The following is a 20,863-nucleotide window of genomic DNA, read 5'->3' as shown; positions in this document are numbered from 1 at the left end:
GAGGAGGAAGAGAATGACTGTAATCCTGTAGATTATGAGTTTTGTGTGGTGAGTCATAGCTTTTGTTTGCTTAGTCAGATTTGATCCTCACCTTCAAAGCTGTCTCTTCAACTCTAATGAAAGGTTGAGAAAAATCAAAAGGATGAGACTGAAAAAGTAGCTCAATTATTTTCTGCTCTGCTAATATGTGTCCTAAGCTCTGTGATTCCCCACTTCTCTTTATAGGCCCCCCATGATTCTAAATGTCAACTATGAAAGCTATGGGTTAGGACATTTCTGAATGTTCTCTTACTAAATTCTGAACCTTGCACTCTTAGGGCATATGCATGTAGAATCAAAGTCTTATTAAAATAGTACTGATATTTTACCTGATTCCCACACTAATTTTGGTCCTTTCTTATCCTGTTTGGTGGATTTGGGGACTAGATCATGTGAATGTATGTTACTCAGATTTTAAAGGCTCTTTTCACATATCCACAAAAATGCCCCTAAGAAGAATTGATACCATTTTGTATGCTCTTGTAATTGGTATTTTTTCATTGTTTTTTTGTTTGTTTGTTTGTTTTTGTTTTTGTTTTAACAGTGGGAATAACATTTTAATTTGTATATTTTTTATTTTTATTTTTATTTTTTTGAGACGAAGTCTTCCTCTGTCACCCAGGCTGTAGTGCAGTAGCATGATCTCGGCTCATGGCATCCTCTGTCACCGGGTTCAAGTGATTTCCCCCACCTCAGCCTCCTGAGTAGGTGGGACTACAGGTGCCCGCCAGAAGGCCCGGCTAATTTTTTTTTTTTTTTTCTATTTTAGTAGGGTTGGGGTTTCACCATGTTGGCCAGGATGGTCTCTACTTCTTGACCTTGTGATCCGCCCACCTCAGCCTCGCAAAGTGCTGGGATTACAGGCATGAGCCATCACACCTGGCCAGTTTGTATATTCTTGATATGGATAATCATATATTCCTAAATTTGTTAGGGAATTGTATTTGTTTCTGAATGGTTTGGCAGGAATGGTTCTGGTAAGATTTTTGGAGCAATGTGATCATATAATAATTATCTTTTTTAAATTTGATTTTGTTTTTCTTTTTTTATTATATATTTTCTGGCAACTTTCATTTAAGATCATATAATAATTATCTTAAAGATTTTTCTTGATCCCCCCAAAAGGCTGGTCTCATTATGAGGTATGGCTTATTATTTACATAGGTGTGCAAAAATATTAACCATATAGGCTTCCATGAGTTTATTTGTGCATATGTTGAGCCTATGCACTATGTACAACTACTAAAGCTATAAAATTAACTATTTGGATTTTGTCTAAGAAATCTGAGCTAGGATATTTAAAAATTACTGATATTTCCTCTCCTCAGTCTAGAAAGCAAGCCTGAGACATTTACCAGATTTTACCTACTATAGTACCCCTAACTATCCCTCAGATATCTTAAGATTCTTTGCCTGCCAGGAAGTGATCTTCCTTATCACCTAAAAAGCTGAGCCCCTGTAAGACAGGGACCAGGCTAGTTTTCCAGAGATGGCTTGTAAAGTCAACATTAATTCCTTAAAAGTAGCTTGTTATACCTGCATTGTTCTCAAATATGACGCTCTAGGGAAAACGTCAGTTGCTCAATAGATTGAGTAGCTGGTATTACAGGCATGCAGCACAAAGCCAAGCTAATTTTTATATTAGCTTGGATGGGGTTTTATATTAGAGATGGGGTTTTGCCATATTGGCCAGGTTGGCCTTCAAGTGATCCTCCCTCCCTGGCCTCCCAAAGTGCTGGAATTACAGGCATGAGCCACCACACCCAGTTAATGGCTGTATTTTATTTTATTCATTTATTTATCTTTTGAGACAGAGTGTCACTCTTGTCTTCCAGACTGGAGTGCGGGGCCTCAGTCTCGGCTCACTGCAACCTCCACCTCCCGAATTCAAGCGATTCTCCTGCCTCAGCTTCCTGAGTAGCTGGTATTACAGGTGGCTGCCACCATGCCTGGCTAACTTTTGTATTTTTAGTAGAGCCAGAGTTTCACCATGTTGGCCAGGCTGGTCTCTTTGACCAGGTTGGTCTTGAACTCCTGACCTTGTGATCTGCCCACCGTGAACTCCCGAAGTGCTGGGATTACAGGCGTTAGCCATCATGCCCAGCCATAATTTTTCTTAAGAGTTTTTGGTCAGTATTTCCCCCAAGAGTAAAATTCTAATGGACAGTAAAGACATTGACACATTCCCAGGGATTTCTCATAAAACATAAATTTTCTGAAATATTTGTACTAATAACATGTTATTTGTATAAACTTAACCTAGGAAAAGCTAAATATCCCTTTTGATTTGACACTTTTCCCATGCAGTTCTTATGAGAGTAACATATCAAGTAAACCCTATTCTTTCTAGCAACTCTGTTGTTACGAGATGAAAGAGTAAGACTATGTGGTCTTATTGAGGCACTCTGGGAAATCTCAAAGATAGTTTAGTGTAAAGTATTTAGTGTATTGTGAAAGTTTTATTTTATTTTTCTATATTTAGGATCTGATTAGGGGAAGTAAAATAGAGAGTTGTCAGGATATTTGGGGCTTGCTTGAGATAGAATCATGGCTGCCTGAGAAACAAGCTTTGGTTACTTATTTAATCAACGTAACAATAAAAATATACATAGAAGATAAGACCTAGTCAGACCTGGTGTCTCACTCCTGTAATCCCAGCACTTTGGGAGGCTGAGGCAGGTGAATCACCTGAGGGTGTGGTGGTGCACACCTAAAATCCCAGCTACTTGGGAAGCTGAGGCAGGAGAATCACTTAAACCTGGGAGGCAGAGGTTGCAGTGAACCACAATTGTGTCAGTGCACTCCAGCCTGGGTGACACAGCAAGACTCCATCTCAAAGAAAAAAAAAGGTAAAACCTTATCTGTTTCATACCTGAGGAGGAACCTTTATTCAGTTTTTTTTTTCTTTAGATGATCAGGGACATAATGAACTCAATGTAAGCACAGAAAATTATTCAGTTAGGATACAGAATTTTTGCCTTTCACATTGAAGATGAAGGAATTAACCAGTATTCTAAGGAAGCAAATCCATCAATGTTGAGTGAAATTTTCTAAAATTTAAAATGTTTTGAACATTTTAAATACTCAAATTAGCAAGAAAAAACAATCCAATCAAAAAGTGAGCTAAGGACATGAATAGACAATTCTCAAAAGAAGATATACAGGTGGCCAAAAAACAGGAAAAATGCTCAGCATCACTATTGATCAGGGAAATGCAAACTAAAACCGCAATGTGATACCACCTTACTCCTGCAAGAATGGCCATAATCAAAAAGTCAAAAAATAATAGATGGATGCAGTGAACAGGGAACACTTCTACACTGTTGGTTGGAATGTAAACTAATACTACCACTATGGAAAACAGTGTGGAGATTCCTAAAGAACTAAAAGTAGAACAACCATTTGATACAGCAATCCCACTAATGGGTATCTACCCAGAGGAAAAGAAGTCATCATATGAAAAAGATACTTGCACATGCATGTTTATAGCAGCACAATTCGTAATTGTAAAAATGTGGAACCAAACCAAATGCTTATCAATCAACAAGTGGATAAAGAAACTGTGGTATATATGTACATATATATATATATATGTATATATATATATACACACACACACATATATATGTACACACACACACACCTATATATATATATATGAGATAGAATACTACTGAGCCGTTGAAAGGAATGAATTAATGGCATTCACAGCAACTTGGATGAGATTGGAGACTATTATTCTAAGTGAAGAAACCCAGGAATAGAAAACCAAACATCATATGTTCTCACTCATAAGTAGGAGCTAAGCTATGATATAAGGATGCAAAGGCATAAGAATGACAAAGTGGACTTTGGGTACTCGGGGGAAAGGGTGAGAAAGGAGGATGAGAGATAAAAGACTGCGAATTGGGTGCTGTCTATACTGCTCAGGTGGTGGGTGTACCAAAATCTCATGGATCACCACTAAAGTCCTTACTCATGTAACTACACCCTACCCCCAATACCCTATGGAAATCAAAAATTAAAAAATATAAAAAGTAAATGGATAAAAAATAAAATGTTTGGTAGCTTCTTTTCTATGTTAGCTGTTATAAATCAAGACAAATACAATTTACTTTCTAGGTTAGGGTCTTCATTATTGTCTTTTATATTCTTGAACAGACAGACATTTTACCTTAGGCCAATACTTCTCTCTAATGGGATCTGTGGTGTCACACATATTTTTATAAAAATACTAAAATTTGCTAATAAGCAATACATTAATCATTGTCTTCAAATAAAATAGTAGATAAGCACTTATAAGTATTTATCAGTCTTAATTTCCAATATGGTAAACACCAAGAGTTACAACCTACATAAAATAAAAACTCTTTTGGAGTCTTCAACAAGTCCTGAGAGTGTAAAGAGATCAGGAGACCAAAATGCCCAAGAATCTCTTCTTTAGGACAGTACTACTACTTTTCCTGGAAAATAAATGCATATACCTAGTTGTGCTTCCATGCCACTATTCCTCCTAGTATAGACTGTTAAAAGAAAGACTTCAGCCAAATTAAGTGTTTAATTGAGCAAATAACAATTCACAAATCAGGCAGCCTCCCTAGCCAGAGACTCCAGCACAGCCAAGTGGTGGAAAAAGATTTATGAACAGAAAAAAGGAAAGTAGCATACAGAAAACGGAAGTGAGGGGCTGGGCGCGGTGGCTCAGACCTGTAATCTCAGCACTTTGGGAAGCCAGGGCGGGCAGATCACGAGGTTAAGAGATCGAGACCATCCTGGCCAACATGGTGAAACCCCGTCTCTACTAAAAATACAAAAATTAGCTGGGTGTGGTGGCATGCGCCCGTAGTCCCAGCTACTCGGGAGGCTGAGGCAGGAGAATTGCTTGAACCTGAGAGGCAGAGGTTACAGTGAGCCTAGAGATCTTGCCACTGCATTCCAGCCTGGCTCCCAGCGAGGGAGCAAGGAGCAAGACTTTGTCTCAAAAAAAAAAAAAAAGAAAGAAAGAAAGAAAATGGAAGTGAGGTAGAGAAATAGCTGGATTCGTTGCAGCTCAGTGTTTGTCTTACTTGAACACAGTTGGAACCGTTGGCCACATTTGATTTGCCAAAACTGGGTGATTGGCAGAAGAGTGGGCTATGGTCTGTTTATACCTCAACTTGTTATATATAGTTCAGAATGTACAGAGAAACCTTTAGGCTGAACTTAAAATATGTAAGGAGGCAGCTTTAGGCTAAACTTATTTAACAAGTTTCAACCAGTCATATTAATTGTAACTTTTAGTCAGAGTAATTTCTGTTTCACAGAGAAAAGTTGGAGGTGAATAATTGAGAACTATGTCATACCACCAGCATTTTAGCAGACTAGTAGAGTTTATGAGCACACACAACACACCACACCACTTTTTACAGTACACATGTCTTTTTCACCTTTTTTTTTTTTAGACGGAGTCTTGCTCTGTTGCCCATGCTGGAGTGTAGTGGTGTGATCTCGGCTCACTGCAACCTCCGCCTCCCGGGTTCAAGGCATTCCCCTGCCTCAGCCTCCCAAGTAGCTGGGACTACAGACAAGCACCACCATATCCAGCTAATTTTTGTATTTTTAGTAGAGGCGGGAGTTTCACGATGTTGGCCAGGCTGGTCTCGAACCGCTGACCTCAAGTTTTCCACATGCCTTGGCCTCTCAAAATGCTGGGATTACAGGCGTGAGCCACCTCGCCCAGCCCTTTTTCACCTCTTAAAGTGGCAAAAATTGACATCATCACTAACATGACCTAAAACAGCTTATCATTAGTATATAAAAACAAGAAGCAAAAGTGTATGTTTAAAATGATGCATAGTAATCAATGTTCCAGTATTTTATCTGACTTAGAAGTTATCTAGGTATTGAATAATTATTTGGTATCAGTCCAAAGTTTTAGGTTACCTAAAGATTTGAAAATTTATCTTCAAGCTGCCATGCTACAAAATATACTTATTGTTGAAATAAAAATTTGTCAACATGCCCGGTTGCTTAAGCCTGTAATCCCAGCACTTTGGGAGGCTGAGGTGGGCAGATAACTTGAGTTTAGGAGTTTGAGACCAGCCTGGGCAACATGGTAAAACCCTATCTCTACAAAAACTACAAAAAATTCGCTGGGTATGGTGGCATGTGCCTGTAGTCCCAGCTACTTGGGAGACTGAGCTGGGAGGCAGAGGTTGCAGCAAGCTGTAATTAGGCAACTCTACTCCAGCCTGGGTGACAAAGCAAGATTACATCTCAAAAAAAAAAAAAAAAAAATTGTCAAATAATGATTCAATTTAGTTGAACATGGGAATTTATCTGTTTCATGTTATAAACATAGAGGATCAATGCTAGCTTGTTTGATTGGTTAAAACCATCGTTTTTTAAAATTTGAATTTATTAAATTAGTCTCATTTGCTAAATATTTGCCTTTTTTATATAAACTTGGGTTCTTAAAAGGTTCTTACTTAGTTTTTCTAAGCATTTTCTTGTTTTTTTGGTTTTTTTTTTAACGCACATGCAGAATATTACAAGTTCTGTGTTTTTATTGTCTGGGAATTTAGTTCAAAGAAAATTGAAAGGCCTGGAAATGGATAATGGTGGAGGTTGCACAATGTTGTGAATGCACTTAATGCCACTTGAGTGTCCACTTAAAAATGGTTAAAGAATGTGTCTGATCTCTGATCTCTAAAGCAAAGCAGGAATGGGCCTAGTTAGTACTTGGATAGGAGAATGTAGGCTTTAAAAAAAAATTGTAAAAATGGTAAATTTTATATTACAGCAGTCTCTGTCTTGTCTTCGAGGAGGTATGTTCCAAGACACCCAGTGGATGCTGGCCAACCCCCAGTGGATAACTATGTTTTGTCAATCTAATAACTAGACAACTATTAAGTGATTAACAGGAAGGTAGCATTTATAGAGTGCATGTGCTGGACAAAGGGATGTTTTGTGTGCCAGGCAGGATGGAGGGGGAAGGCATAAAATTTCATCATGCTACTCAGAATGGCACACAATTTAAAATTTGTAAATTGTTTATTCCTAAAAATCTCCTTTTACTATTTTTGGACATTGGCTGACTGCTCATAAATCAAACCTGACAAAGTGAAAACATGGATAAGTGGGGACTACTGGTATGTATATTTTACCATGAAAAACAATGCCCCAAAATAAAAAGAATAGTGAAAGGCACAGATAACTTGATATGATGCCGTAGATAGGACATAATCTTTTTTGTTTACTTTTGTAAAAGTCTTCCATAATTTTTCCTCACAGGAACATTCTTGTAAGAGGGGTAAGATTTCAAGTGATAGGATACATAGAAGTACATTCCAGATTCTACAAAGATAAAATACAGAGATTTGGCCAAAGTTTGCATGATCACTCAGGAAAATAATGATAGATAAAAGTGGAAATACAGATTTTGGATATGCTCTTTGTTCTCCGATGGTACAGATTGGCCTGTCAGATATTTTATTAAGTGAACATTTATTTTCTTTTTATTATTTAGTTGTCATAGGGAGTTGGGGGCTTAAATTTTTGTTTCCCTTATCAGTAGAGTAATCCCATTTGGCATGAGTTTTGGCCAAACTGCATCACAAATCTTAAGGCTTTGCTTTGTCGTTTATTTAGTAAATATCTTCTCCAGGCAAGGAACTCAGTGTTGAGGTGAGAGAGAATAAAGAGATGAATAAGATACTTTATCAATTTATCTAATTCTGTTTAGCAAATCTGTCAAAACTTAACAGGTTAAAACAATGTATTTGTTATTGCAGTTTCTGTAGTTCAGGAATCCAGTAGTGGCTTAGGTAGGTGGTTTTGGCTCAAAGTCTCTCAAGAGGTGTCTGTCATGCTTTCAGTTGGGGCAGTAGTCATTGCAAGGCTCAACTAGGGCTAGAAGATCTGCTTCAAAGCTCATATGGTCCTTGGCAGGCCTTTTTTCCTTGTCCCAGTTCTGTTGATGGGAGACCTTAGTTTTTTTCTTTTTTTTTTTTTTCCCATTTATTTATTTTATTGCATTTTAGGTTTTGGGGTGTCTGTGAAGGACATGCAAGATTGTTGCATAGGTACACACGTGGCAGCGTGATTTGCTGCCTTCCTCCCCATCACCTACATCTGGCATCTCTCCCCTTGCTATCTCTCCCCAGCTCCCCACCTCCCACCGTCCCTCCCCTATTTCCTCCCAACTGACCCCAGTGTGTAGTGCTCCCCTCCCTGTGTCCATGTGTTCTCATTGTTCAACACCTGCCTATGAGTGAGAACATGTGGTGTTTGATCTTCTGCTCTTCTGTCAGTTTGCTGAGAATGACGGTTTCCAGGTTCATCCATGTCCCTACAAAGGACCCAAACTCATCATTTTTGATGGCTGCATAATATTCCATGGTATATATGTGCCACATGTTCCGTGTCCAGTCCATCATGGATGGGCATTTGGGTTGGTTCCAGGTCTTTGCTATTGTAAACAGTGCTGCAATGAGGGGGATCTTAGTTCTTGATCACATGGTCATTTCCACCGTGCCATGTCTGATATGGCACCTTGCCTCCCCTAGAGTGAGTGATGAGAGTTGAGAGAGAGAGAGTTTCTTTTAAGAGTAAGAGAAGAAAGAGGATAATTTTGAATATAAAACAACTTGAAAAAGAACAGGCAGTAAAAAAGATTTGTTAAAGTCATGATATTGGTCCAGGTGCCGTGGCTCCCGCCTGCAAGCTGAGGCAGGAGAATGCCTGAGCCTAGGAGTTCAAGCTTAAGCAACATAGCAAGACCCTGTCTCCAAAAAAAAAAAAAAAAAAAGAAAACACAAAAATTCATGATATTGAATATTTACAGATTTAACATGATCCCAGAATTACTTTGTAAATCTACTGAGGAAACTTCCATTCCGGACACATTGTACATAATTTATTGATATGAAGTATACCTATGTGAAAGGTTCATATCCATATCAGTATTAACAGATGGGTTTATTTCTTTTCTTTTTCTTTGTTTTTTTTGTTGTTTGAGACAGGGTCTCACTCTGTTGCCCAGGCTGGAGTTTGGTGGTGCAAACATGGCTCACTGCAGCCTCAACCTCCTAGGCTCAACAGATCCTCATGCCTCAATCTCCTGAGTACCTGGGACTGCAAGCACCCACCATCATGCCTGGCTAGTTTTAAAAATTTTTGTGGAGATAGTGTCTTGCTTTGTTGCCCAGCCTGGTTTTGAACTTAAAGGTAGCTGCTTCGCTCAGCTTAAAAGCCCATGTTATGGTGGCGCGTGCCTGTAATCCCAGCTACTGAGTAGGTTGAGGCAGGAGAATTGCCTGAACCCAGGAGGCGGAGGTTGCGGTGAGCCGAGATCGCGCCATTGCACTCCAGCCTGGGTAACAAGAGTGAAACTCCGTCTCAAAAAAAAAAAAAAAAAGCCCATGTTAGAATCAATTATTTTAAATAAAGTAAGAGTTTAAAGTAAATTCCTAATTAGGATCACAAAATATGATAGAATATTTTTTAAAAAGCATTACTTCCAGTACTGTGATTTTTGCTACAAAATGAATGTGGACATTTGGCAATTTCTGGGTGTTTTTTTTTTTTTGGAGGAGGGGTTGGGCCACTCTTAGTAGGAGTGGAATCAAATTCCTGGAAAAGTTACCAGTAAAATTTAAGTACATTTTCATGAAAACAATCAAGGAAAAAATATTGGAATGGCAAGGTCCTCCTTTTGAGTATTTTTAAGGTTGTATGAACTGCAATTTCCTTTTTATATTTTAGATTATTTTCTTAAAATTAAATTACTGTATATGTCATTCAATACTTTAACTCTTCCCCATTTAGCTGTTATCTTAAAGTGTCTCCTTCTGTTTTCCTTATCCTAGTTTTGTTGCCATAGAAACAGAAGTAGACGGGGAACTGGCAAATAAGCCAGCGACTGAAATTAATGAGATAACTCTTCACCAATAGTTGCCATGTCCCATTACAACTCTTGTTTTAATGGAAATAGATGTGTACAGGAAGCCTGTTGATCAGAAAAAAAAGTCTGGAACTTAACTTTGATTTGCGTCAGAGTTGCTCATTTACCTAGAAAGCTATTAGGAGTTTTTTTAATAGCTGGAAAAGGACTTTTCATTTCTATGTAATGATTATATTTTTAAATGTTTATAATGTGATTTTTATTCATTGGTATTAACATCTACTTTTCAGGCAATGGGATTTGATATTATTTCATGTCATCCCACTGTGGAAAAAATGTTTTCACAGATATTACTTAAGTGAATGTGGAAACAGAGACATAGATCTTATACTGTGATAATAATGCATTAAAATACTATTAAATTTAAGCAGATTTAATATTATATGTTTATCAACTCAAGAAATGTGTTTAAAAAATAAAAATTTTTAATGTAAAAATGATTTTTAAAGGCTAGTTAGAAGCCTTTTAAAAGTACTTTTTTACACTTTTTATTTTCCGCTTGAAATGTAAATAAATCATATAAAGTCCAGACTTTGAAGAGAAGAACTATTAGAGATCGCTAAACATTTGCTTCTTTCTGTTCCACTATGCCCCACCCCCATTTTTGCAATTAGGGAATAGCATACCTTTTTGGAATTTTTTTGCTTTAGGACCCTGAGTTAAAGCTTCTTTTCACTGATTGTTGCCTTTAAAATTTTTAATTCTTATATCCAGTCTATTCCCATATATGTTTATTTTTGAAGATTTCTTTTTTTTTTTTTTTTGAGGCGGAGTTTCACTCTTTCTCCCAGGCTGGGGTGTAATTGTGTTTACCTATCAGTAAAAAATGTTTTGGAGCATGGATTACCAGTATATGTATATATGTTTATGGATTATATACATTTACTAAAATTCTAGTATTTTATGTCAGCTGTACACTACACTAATAAATGTAGATGAAATAGGATGAGATAAAGATTATATAAGCAGTGTCTTAAGACATTTTGCTAATTGTGAATGCTTTATATTCTTATTAGCCAGTTTCTCAAAGTGAATTAGAAACTTAGGGTGATTGTTAACAATAATAAATACTATAACTCAAATAGTTTCTTTTTGAATTTTTAGTTGTTTTTTGGCTGAGATCATCATTTTTTCCTCACAGTGTGGCTGATAACTAGCAGCAAAAGCATTAGCATTGGCACTTCATGTTATTTCTTGTGATTCTGTTAAGTAGTATTATGTTTAATCCATGAATTTTTTTGGAAGAAATCTTTTTAAAGACCCTCATTTTTTATGAAATTTGGCTTAGAAACGCATAATTTATAAATATACTTCATTATAGACCCATAAATTATGATTCTGAGCAGGATGAGTAAGAATACTATTGTGAGCCCCTCTGCAATGTGGACTTCATACTCTACCTGCCAGGTAGCTTAGGCAATGCACAAAAAGCCTAATATTCAATTCTATGAGTGGCAGCAGTTTCAATCCATGTGTTAAATATTAGTAGTTAGCAAATTTTTCTCTTAATAAAAGTTAGATTCTTTTTTTTTTTTTTTTTTTGAGACAGAGTTTCGCTCTCATTACCCAGGCTGGAGTGCAATGGCGCGGTCTCGGCTCACCGCAGCCTCCGCCTCCTGGGTTCAGGCAATTCTCCTGCCTCAGCCTCCTGAGTAGCTGGGATTACAGGCACGCGCCACCATGCCCAGCTGATTTTTTGTATTTTCAGTAGAGACGGGGTTTCACCATGTTGACCAGGATGGTCTCGATCTCTTGACCTTGTGATCCACCCACCTCGGCCTCCCAAAGTGCTGGGATTACAGGCGTGAGCCACCGCGCCCGGCCCAAAAGTTAGATTCTTTATGATTTCTTCTTACATTTAAAAAGATCATCTTGAATATCCTGCTTTTGAATAAATTAGTTTGTTTAATTCTGGCATCTACATGTAGGCTCTAGATGCCATATTTTCTTTCTGGTCCTTACTGCTTCAGCCTGCCTTTAGTCTTTTCCCTTATGTGTATTTCCCTAAGGTAGAGTAGCTGACTATATAAAATGTGTATTTGGCACATTTTATTTGAGGAAATAATTTTACATTATAATTTTTATTTTACTTACATTTTGTTTTCGTTTTAGAGATGTGTGGCTGGATTATATGATTTATTTGTAAATAAAGCCAAACAGAGCTACAAAGCTAAGCAGTGGTTCTCATCTCAGGGGCTGTTTATTCACCTAGGGAGCATTTTCAACGTGTTGTATATTTTGGTTTGTCATAATGACTAAAGCGAGCTATTAACATTGAGTCTGCAGGGCCAGCAGTGCTAAACATCTGCAAAGCTTGGGATGTACCGTCCCCAATGAAGAATTGTCTTCATTGGGGAAATAATGCACTGTGGTCATATTTAAGAGGGGTGTGTGTGGGGGTGTGTGTGTGTGTGTGTGTGTGAGAGAGAGAGAGAGAGAGAGAGAGAGAGAGAGAGAGAGAGACAGTATTTTACTCTGTTGCCCAGGCTGCAGTGCAATGGCCAGTCATAGCCCACTGCAGCCAGCCTCCAACTCCTGGCCTCAAGTGATCCTCTTACCTCGGCCTCCCAAAGTGTTGAAATTATAGACATGAGCCACTACACCCAGCTTACTTTGGAGTTATTGTTGGCCAAGGTGATTCACCATTAATTCATAGATATATCTTACACTGTAGGTTAAAATGAAGGCAGGCTTATTTAAATGTGGTTATATAATGCTAAGATGTTGCCATATTTTGTTTCGTTTGGCAAACAGGTTTTTTTTTTTCTTTCAAGCTGGGGTCTTGGTCATCACCCAGGCAATCATAGCTCACTGAAGCCTCAAACTCCAGACTCAAGCTATCCTTCTGCCTCAGCCTCCTGAGTAGCTGGGACTGCAGACATATACCACCGTGTGTGGCTAATTTGTTTAATTTTTAGGAGAGATGGGTCTCACTATGTTGCCCAGGTTGATCTTAAAACTCTAAGGCTCAAGCAGTGCTCTCACATTGGCTTCCCAAAGTGTTGGGATTACAGGCGTTAGCCATTGCTCCTTGTGTTTTTTTTGTTGTTGTTTTTTGTTTTTGTTCATGGTATACTGAATACAATTCATTGCAGCATTAAGTAACTACTGTTATAATTCGTTTTGCTAAGTGCTGGAACATCAGAGATGAATAACACAGTTACTTTTCTTTCTGTTCGCAGACTAGTAGGGGAAAACAGTCATTTATATGTAAAAGGTAGTTCTCTGTATATTATTTATATGTAAAACGTAGCTCTGAGAGTGGTAAGGTTTTAGGGAGAAATTCACCAGATTGTTAAACTTTGAGGGCAAGGGCTGCATCTTAAGAGTTACACATTTACGGCGGAGCGCGGTGGCTCACGCCTGTAATCCCAGCACTTTGGAACGCGGAGGCGGGCGGATCACGAGGTCAAGAAATCGAGACCATCCTGGCCAACATGGTGAAACCCCGTCTCTACTGAAAATACAAAAATTAGCCGGGCGTGGTGGCACGGGCCTGTGGTCCCAGCTACTCGGGAGGCTGAGGCGGAAGAATCGCTTGAACCTAGGAGGCGGAGGTTGCAGTGAACTGAGATTGCGCCACTGCACTCAAGCCTGGTGACAGAGCGAGACTCTGTCTCCAAAAAAAAAAAAAAAAAAGAATTACATATTTACAACACAGCACTGTGTCTTAAACTTGGTAATTTACTCAATAACTATTAGCTCGTTAAAAAGTTTAGATTTTAGTGACTTTTTGATGAGTAAGTTGAAGTACATCCAGGTACACAAAGTGGGAAAGGACAGGCAGGCTTAAAGGTTAGGTATTGTAGGAAGTGCTAACAAGTAATATTAGAAGATGAGGTTTAGATAGGCAATTAAGCAAGTTGCAGGTGATAGGATATTATTAAAGCTTGTTTTTTCAATTTTTACATTAACTTATTAAAAAGGAGAAGAGACATGATTAGGTTTAGTGAGATTTAGGTTTTAGGAGGGTGTGCCTATTGGCTTTGTGGAAGATGTACTGGTGGGAGGAGAGAAATGTTATTTCTTAGGTAGTGAACTTCAGACTTGTAAAATCTTGTAGGATCATACTGTTAGTGGCAAATATAAATTTTAGCTTTTTTTTTTTTTTTTTTTTTTTTTTGAGACAGAGTCTCGCTCTGTCACCAGGCGCCAGGCTGGAGTGCAGTGGCGCAATCTCGGCTCACTGCAACTCCCGCCTCCTAGGTTCAAGCAATTTTCCTGCCTCAGCCTACTAAGTAGCTGGGACTACAGGCACGCGCCACCACGCCCAGCTAATTTTTGTATTTTTTAGTAGAGACGGGGTTTCTCCGTGTTGGCCAGGATGATCTCGATCTCTTGACCTCGTGATCTGCCCGCCTCGGCCTCCCAAAAATTTTAGCTTTTATACATCAATTTATTTTTTAGTTTTAGAGTGTATGCTATGCAAGCTTAAGTATATTCTATATGGAATAATTTTAATTTTTCAATACATTTTGTTATTTAGTGTTTTTTAATGTTTTATATTATTTTTAAGTAGGGACAGGATCTCATTTGGTTTCTCAGGTTGTTCTTGATTTCTAGTCACAAGCAGTCCTCCTGTCTCAGCCTCCCAAAGTTCCAAGATTTAAGTTTATTAATGTTCAAGATGATAATTCATTTATATCAGAGGTGTTTGGATACAGAACAAAGATAATAATTATTGGTCTTCCTTAGATTTTTTTTCTTTACTAAGATACTTATAAGTCTGAAGTTGATAAACTAGTTCAACTGAAAATTGATAACACTTTTAAGGTGGCTTGATAGCAAGGTTAGTAGTAATTTACAAGAAAAATTCTGAATTCTATGTAGGTGATTTATTTATTCTTGTTCAGCAGATTTGTATGTATAGCCTAGCACTTTCCCTACAAAAAATCGAAACAAAACTGGGTCACAAAATAAAACAGACATTTTCAAAGGTTAAGTAATACCTTTTAGTCTTGAGATCCTCCCAAATTCTTTTTTGCTGTGTCAGATGTGAAAAATTATAATTGTAAAATCATTACCGCAATGTATAGGTTGTCAATAAATTAGCAGTAAGTAGCAATGATTTTAGATTAAATGTGAAATTTTAAAGTTAAAGCTGACATTAAATAGTGTAAAAACAGTCATCTACTTCTTAGCACATAAAAAATGACTGACTTGTACATTCAGATACTAAGTATGAAATCTGCCTTACTCATACTTGAAATTATTCAGTTAGCAATGTAAATGTGACTTTTGCCAAAAATTTGGGATAAGTAGACATGTAAAGAAAAGTCATTTATTTAAGCCAACACTGTTGAAAAGATGAGCTTTAAGTAAGCATTCAGGCAGCAAGCAGGTCGCAGCTGACAACCCTTCTAATAAGAGCGGAGACTGAAAAACCTGAAAGCAGTCTGGCTAGCGCCATTTAGCATAGGGACAAAGTTCTAGTCATTTAAGGAGGGCATTACTGTATTACAGTTATAAAACTAACACGTAGGAAATATCTAACTGATTTTATTAAATCTGGTTATCAGAAATAGACAAGGAGAAAGTGGAAGTCTGTTAACCATTTTATTTAGAATATTTCTAGCATGCATACCTAACATTTTAAAAAATAGCTTTTAACAATTATTTGCAAAATTTACAGCAATAGGCCAGGTGCAGTGGCTTACGCCTGTAATCCCAGCACTTTGGGAGGCCAAGGTGGGCAGATCATCTGAGGTTAGGAGTTTGAGACCAGCCTGGCCAACATGGGAAAACCCCGTCTCTACTAAAAATGGAAAAATTAGCCAGGCGTGGTGGCAGGTGCCTGTAATCCCAGCTACTAGAGAGGCTGAGGCAGGAGAATCACTTGAACCCACGTGGCAGAGGTTGAAGTGAGCTGAGATCACACCACTGCATCTCCAGCCTGGGGGACAGAGCAAGACTCTGTATATAAAAAAAGAATTTTAAGCAACAGTCTTCACATCAGTGCAATTGGAGTTGATAGCTATTCATTTACTCAAAAAGGAAATCATAAAAAAAATGCATATAAATGTTAACATTTAATACAACTTTCACATTCATTTGCCATATTTTTTTTGATGTGTCTGTTGGGGGCCAGACAATATTTTATCTGTGAAGATGATCCCCTAATTGTAAATTATTGTGGTTTTTGCAACTACATTCCTAAAATATAAGTTTCATATCACATTTTTAAAAGTGGAGCAAGAACTTATACACAAAACTTTTTTTTTTTTGAGACGGAGTCTTGCTGTGTCACCCAGGCTGGAGTGCAGTGGTGTGATCTTGGCTCACTGCAACCTCCACCTCCTGCCTCAGCCTTCCAAGTAGCTGGGACTACAGACACATGCCACCACACCCGGCTAATTTTTTTTATTTTTGTATTTTAGTAGAGACGGGGTTTCACCATGTTGGCCAGGATGGTTTTGATCTCCTGACCTTGTGGTCTACCCGCCTCGGCCTCCCAAAGTGCTGTGATTATAGGTATGAGCCACCGTGCCTGGCCCAGACACAAAACTTTCTGGGTGCAGAGTCCTTGTACATTTGTATGATGCTTTCGATCAGTATTTTATAGTTGTATTACCAACATATAATTTAACAGTAACTTTAATGAAAACCTACTTTTTCAAGTGTTTTTCAGAAGAATTTACTTTTCAGGAAAATAACCTTTCTTTTTGCACTCATTTCATTGCTCTATGTAATAAAGTGTAATAATTATAGTATCAACTAGTATCAGCCTTAATAGATTAGAACACACACGGTTTCATAGTCATACAAATCACATAGAGGGAACAAAACAGGATGGCTTACTAGAAAGGGAGATACATATGTAATTGCCATTAAGATTTTTGTCTTCACAGTTCCTTGTTCCATGTGTCTAGAAATTCCCATACCCATCATCTATCCGGATCATCTTTGAGAGAGATCTCAAAGGAATCTGGGAGTAATTCTGGGAGATTTGCCTTGATAGATTCACCTCCCCCATCCCAAATCTGGGATTTTATTGAATGGATATAACCCCTTTTGTTTTTCTGTGGTTCCTTCATAGTCTACGGCCAGACCACCCTGAACATAACGATCTCGTCTATAGTCTTTTCATATTACTCATATTTCTTCCTCCTGCATCATTATTTTTTCCTTTCTTGAATTATTACCATTAACATACTAGGGGAAAACAGTTCTTCCTTGACCTCTTTGTTTCCTTTACAACTGCACCAGATCTCTGCTTTTCATTCAGAAGTGAAGGAAACCTTTAATTTCCTCTCCTGACATTCTTTCTTGATCTTCCTTCAGTAATGCTTCTGCTTTATGTCAGCTCTACTGAAACTGCTCTTGTCGATGTCCCTGGTTGACCTCAGTGATTTCAATCCAGGTATTGGTTTTCAGTTCTGATCTTTCTTGACAAAACTAACAATGTTTGACACAGTTTATCATTCTGTCCTCCTTGAAGCATTCTTTTTCTTTGATGTCCAGAATTTTATATTTTGTTTTTCCTCTTAGTTTTCTGATTTTCTTTTTTTTCTGGACTCTCTTCATCTTTCTACCCTTGCTCCAGGACTCAGTCCTTGGACAGCTTCCGTTCTTTTACTATAGTCATTCCGTTGGTGAAAACATTCAATCACCTGGGTTTAGATAGCATCTTAATGCTAATGACTCCCAAATTTGCTTAATTATTTTTTTTTAAAGAAAGAAATGTATAAGCCCAGGTTTTTTCCATGAACTCAGACTCTTACAGCCAATTGTCTTCTTGACTTCTCTACCTGCACACTGACTAGGCATCTTAAATTTAACATGTTCAGTGTCAAAAGTTTGACTTCACCACTCCAAGTCTATCCCTATAACAGTCTTTCCCATCTTAGTAAGTGACAACTCATTCTTATTACACATATCAAGAATACATTATTGTATTAATCTGCTCTTGCACGGCTATAAAGAAATACCTGATACTGGGTAATTTATAAGAAAAGATGTTTAATTGGCTCATGGTTCTGCAGGCTATACAGGAAGCATAGTGGCATCTGCTTCTAGGATGCTTCAGGAAGCTCCTAATCATGGCAGCAGGTGAAGGAAGTGGGGAACAGGCACATCACATGGTAAAAGCAGGAGCAAGAGAGAGAGTGGCCAGGTGCTATACACTTAAACGACCAGATCTCCCCAGAACTCACTATTGCAAGAACAGTAATAAGGGGATGGTTCTAAGCCATTCATGAGAAATCCATCCCTATGTTCCAGTCACCTCCCGCCAGGCTCCACCTTTAACATTGGAAATTACAGTTCAGCATGAGATATGGTGAGGACACAGATCCAAACCATGTCCTGTCATCCTTGACTCATTTCTTGCCTACATTCTTGACTCTTCTTTTCCATATCTTAACTCCTCTCATATCCCACTTATAACTCCTCTCACATCCCACAACAAATTGTGTTGACTCTACTTTCAAAATATATTCGAATTCTCACCACTTTTCATCAGCTTCACTGTTCTGCAGCCCAGGTTACTATCATCTCTTGGCTATTTGTAGTAGCCTTCTAAATGGCTTCTGCTCCTACTCCCAAGAGTCTATTCTCAACATAGCAACCAAAGTGTTCGTCTTAAAACCTAAATCAGACCAGGTGCGGTGACTCACGCTTATAATCCCAGCATTTTGGGAGGCCAAGGTGGGCGGATCACGAGGTCAAGAGATTGAGACCAGCCTGGCCAACATGGTGAAACCCCGTCTCTACTAAAAATATAAAAATTAGCTGGGCATGGTGGCACACGCCTGTAGTCCCAGCTATTCAGGAGGCTGAGGCAGGAGAATCACTTGAACCTGGGGGGGCAGAGGTTGCGGTGAGCTGAGATCACGCCACTGCACTCCAACCTGACGACAAAAAAAAGAAAAAAAACTAAATCAGATCCCATCCCTCCTGTGCTCAAACCCCACTGTGACTTTACAATGACCTTACAGTGTAAGAGTCTTTACAAGACCCTATACTACATTGTCTTCCTCACAGCCTTTTACCTCTCTCATATTTCTTAGTATACTTCTTCTCTTTCACTCTGAGCCAGCTACACTAACCTCCTGGTTGTTTCTTGTATACTTATCAGACACATTCTTCCCTCAAGCTATTTGCATTTGCCGTTCCTTCAAATAACCTTATGGCTTGTTCTTACATCTTTCAAACCATTGCTCAGATATACACTTCCACATGACTCTTTAACACTGTAAAAATCGCAAACTGTCTGCCCTGTACTCTGTTTTTCTGCTTTATTTTCCCCCCATATACTTATGGTCTTCAAATATGCTATATGCTTTTTATTTATATATTTCTTGTCTGTTTCTTCCCATGAAAAAGGCAAGAAATGTATATGCTTTTAATTTATATTTTTCTTGTCTGTTTCTTTCCATGAAGAAGGCAACAGATTTTTAAATTTTTCTTCACAAATGAGTAGCATCTAGACAGTATCTGGCACGGAGTAGGCACTACATACATTTTTATGGAATGAATGAAAGCAGTTGTAGTGTAATAACTGATTTACTTACGTTTGTTCCACTTGACTCTAAGCCTTTTGATTGGCAAGTGCTGTGACTTCCTACAGTCTGTTTCATAAGTGGTTAACATACATTACTTGCATTATGTTTGCTCAATTTATAAAAGGATATCTTCATGGCCAGGCCTGGTAGCTCATGCCTATAATCCCAGCACTTTGGGAGGCTGAGGTGGGCTGATCAGTCAAGTCCAGGAGTTCAAGAGCAACCTGGGCAACATGGTGAGACCCCATCTCTTTAAAAAAAAATGCAGAAATTATTTAGACATTGTGGTGCTGGCCTGTTGTCCCAGCTACTCTGGAGGCTGAGCTTGAACCTGGGAGGTTGAGGCTGCAGTGAGTCGTGATCGCATACTGCACTCCAGCCTGGGCTACAGAGTCTCAAAAAAAAAAAAAGTATGTGAACTTCTACAGGGCATTTATATTTTCTGTTGGCTACTTATTTGTATTACAAAAAGATGTATTCTTACCGGACAAACTCAAATCTGTCAGTTCATAAAGTAGATGTATTCGTTTTGGCCTTGCTGATTGCAATTTCCAGAATTACTTTAAAATGGTTTGCTGTGCATTCTTTCAGACCTTTTTATATGTATATGAATATATATATATATATAGAATCTAGTTAAAATATGCATTATTCTGTAGTTTGATTATCTTTTCTACCTATGTCACACAAATCTACCATGTGAATATATATATATATATAAATGTTTTCTTTAAAGAGATTATACAGTGGGCTGGGTGCAGTGGCTTACGTCTGTAATCCCACCACTTTGGGAGGCCGAGCCGGGTGGATCATCAGGTCAGGTGTTTAAGACTAGCCTGATCAACATGGTAAAATCCCATCTCTACTAAAAATACAAAAATTGACTGGGTGTGGTGTTGTGCACCTGTAATCCCAGCTACTCAGGAAGCTGAGGCAGGAAAATGGCTCGAAACTGGGAGGCAGAGGGAGGTTGCAGTGAGCTGAGATTGCACCATTGCACTCCAGCCTGGGTGACAGATTGAGATTCCATCTCAAATACACACACACACACACACACACACACACACACACAGAGAGATGTGTAATTTTAATCATTCCTTTGTTGAGGGACATTTAGTTTGTCTCTCATTTTGGGAAATATTGGGTTATACAAAGTTAAGCATTTTCTGTGTTATGGATCTCCAAAAAGGGCAAAGGGTGTGCACATTTTTTCTGGACTTATTTTACCATAGAACTTTTTTTCTTCATGGACTGTGAATTTTTTAAGTGTGTCATATCACCGATACTCCATTAAAAGTAAAGATCTTGTCAATCTTCTTCTTTTACTTATAAGGAAATTAAGACTGAGTTAGTAGAAAATTGAAACTACAGTCTGTTT

At 38.2% G+C, this 20,863-nt stretch overlaps 1 protein-coding gene across 24 annotated transcripts in view; it reads left to right on the top strand.

The window, feature by feature from the left end:
- Positions 1-20,863, top strand: part of BAZ2B (bromodomain adjacent to zinc finger domain 2B) — a 432,513-nt gene that overhangs the window by 111,252 nt on the left and 300,398 nt on the right. The window lies entirely within an intron of this gene.

This window comes from Sapajus apella, unplaced genomic scaffold, assembly GCF_009761245.1.
Source record: "Sapajus apella isolate SASKATOON/1434 unplaced genomic scaffold, GSC_monkey_1.0 scaffold18, whole genome shotgun sequence".
Lineage (NCBI taxonomy): Eukaryota > Metazoa > Chordata > Mammalia > Primates > Cebidae > Sapajus > Sapajus apella.
This window is presented reverse-complemented; position numbering and strand designations above follow the sequence as displayed.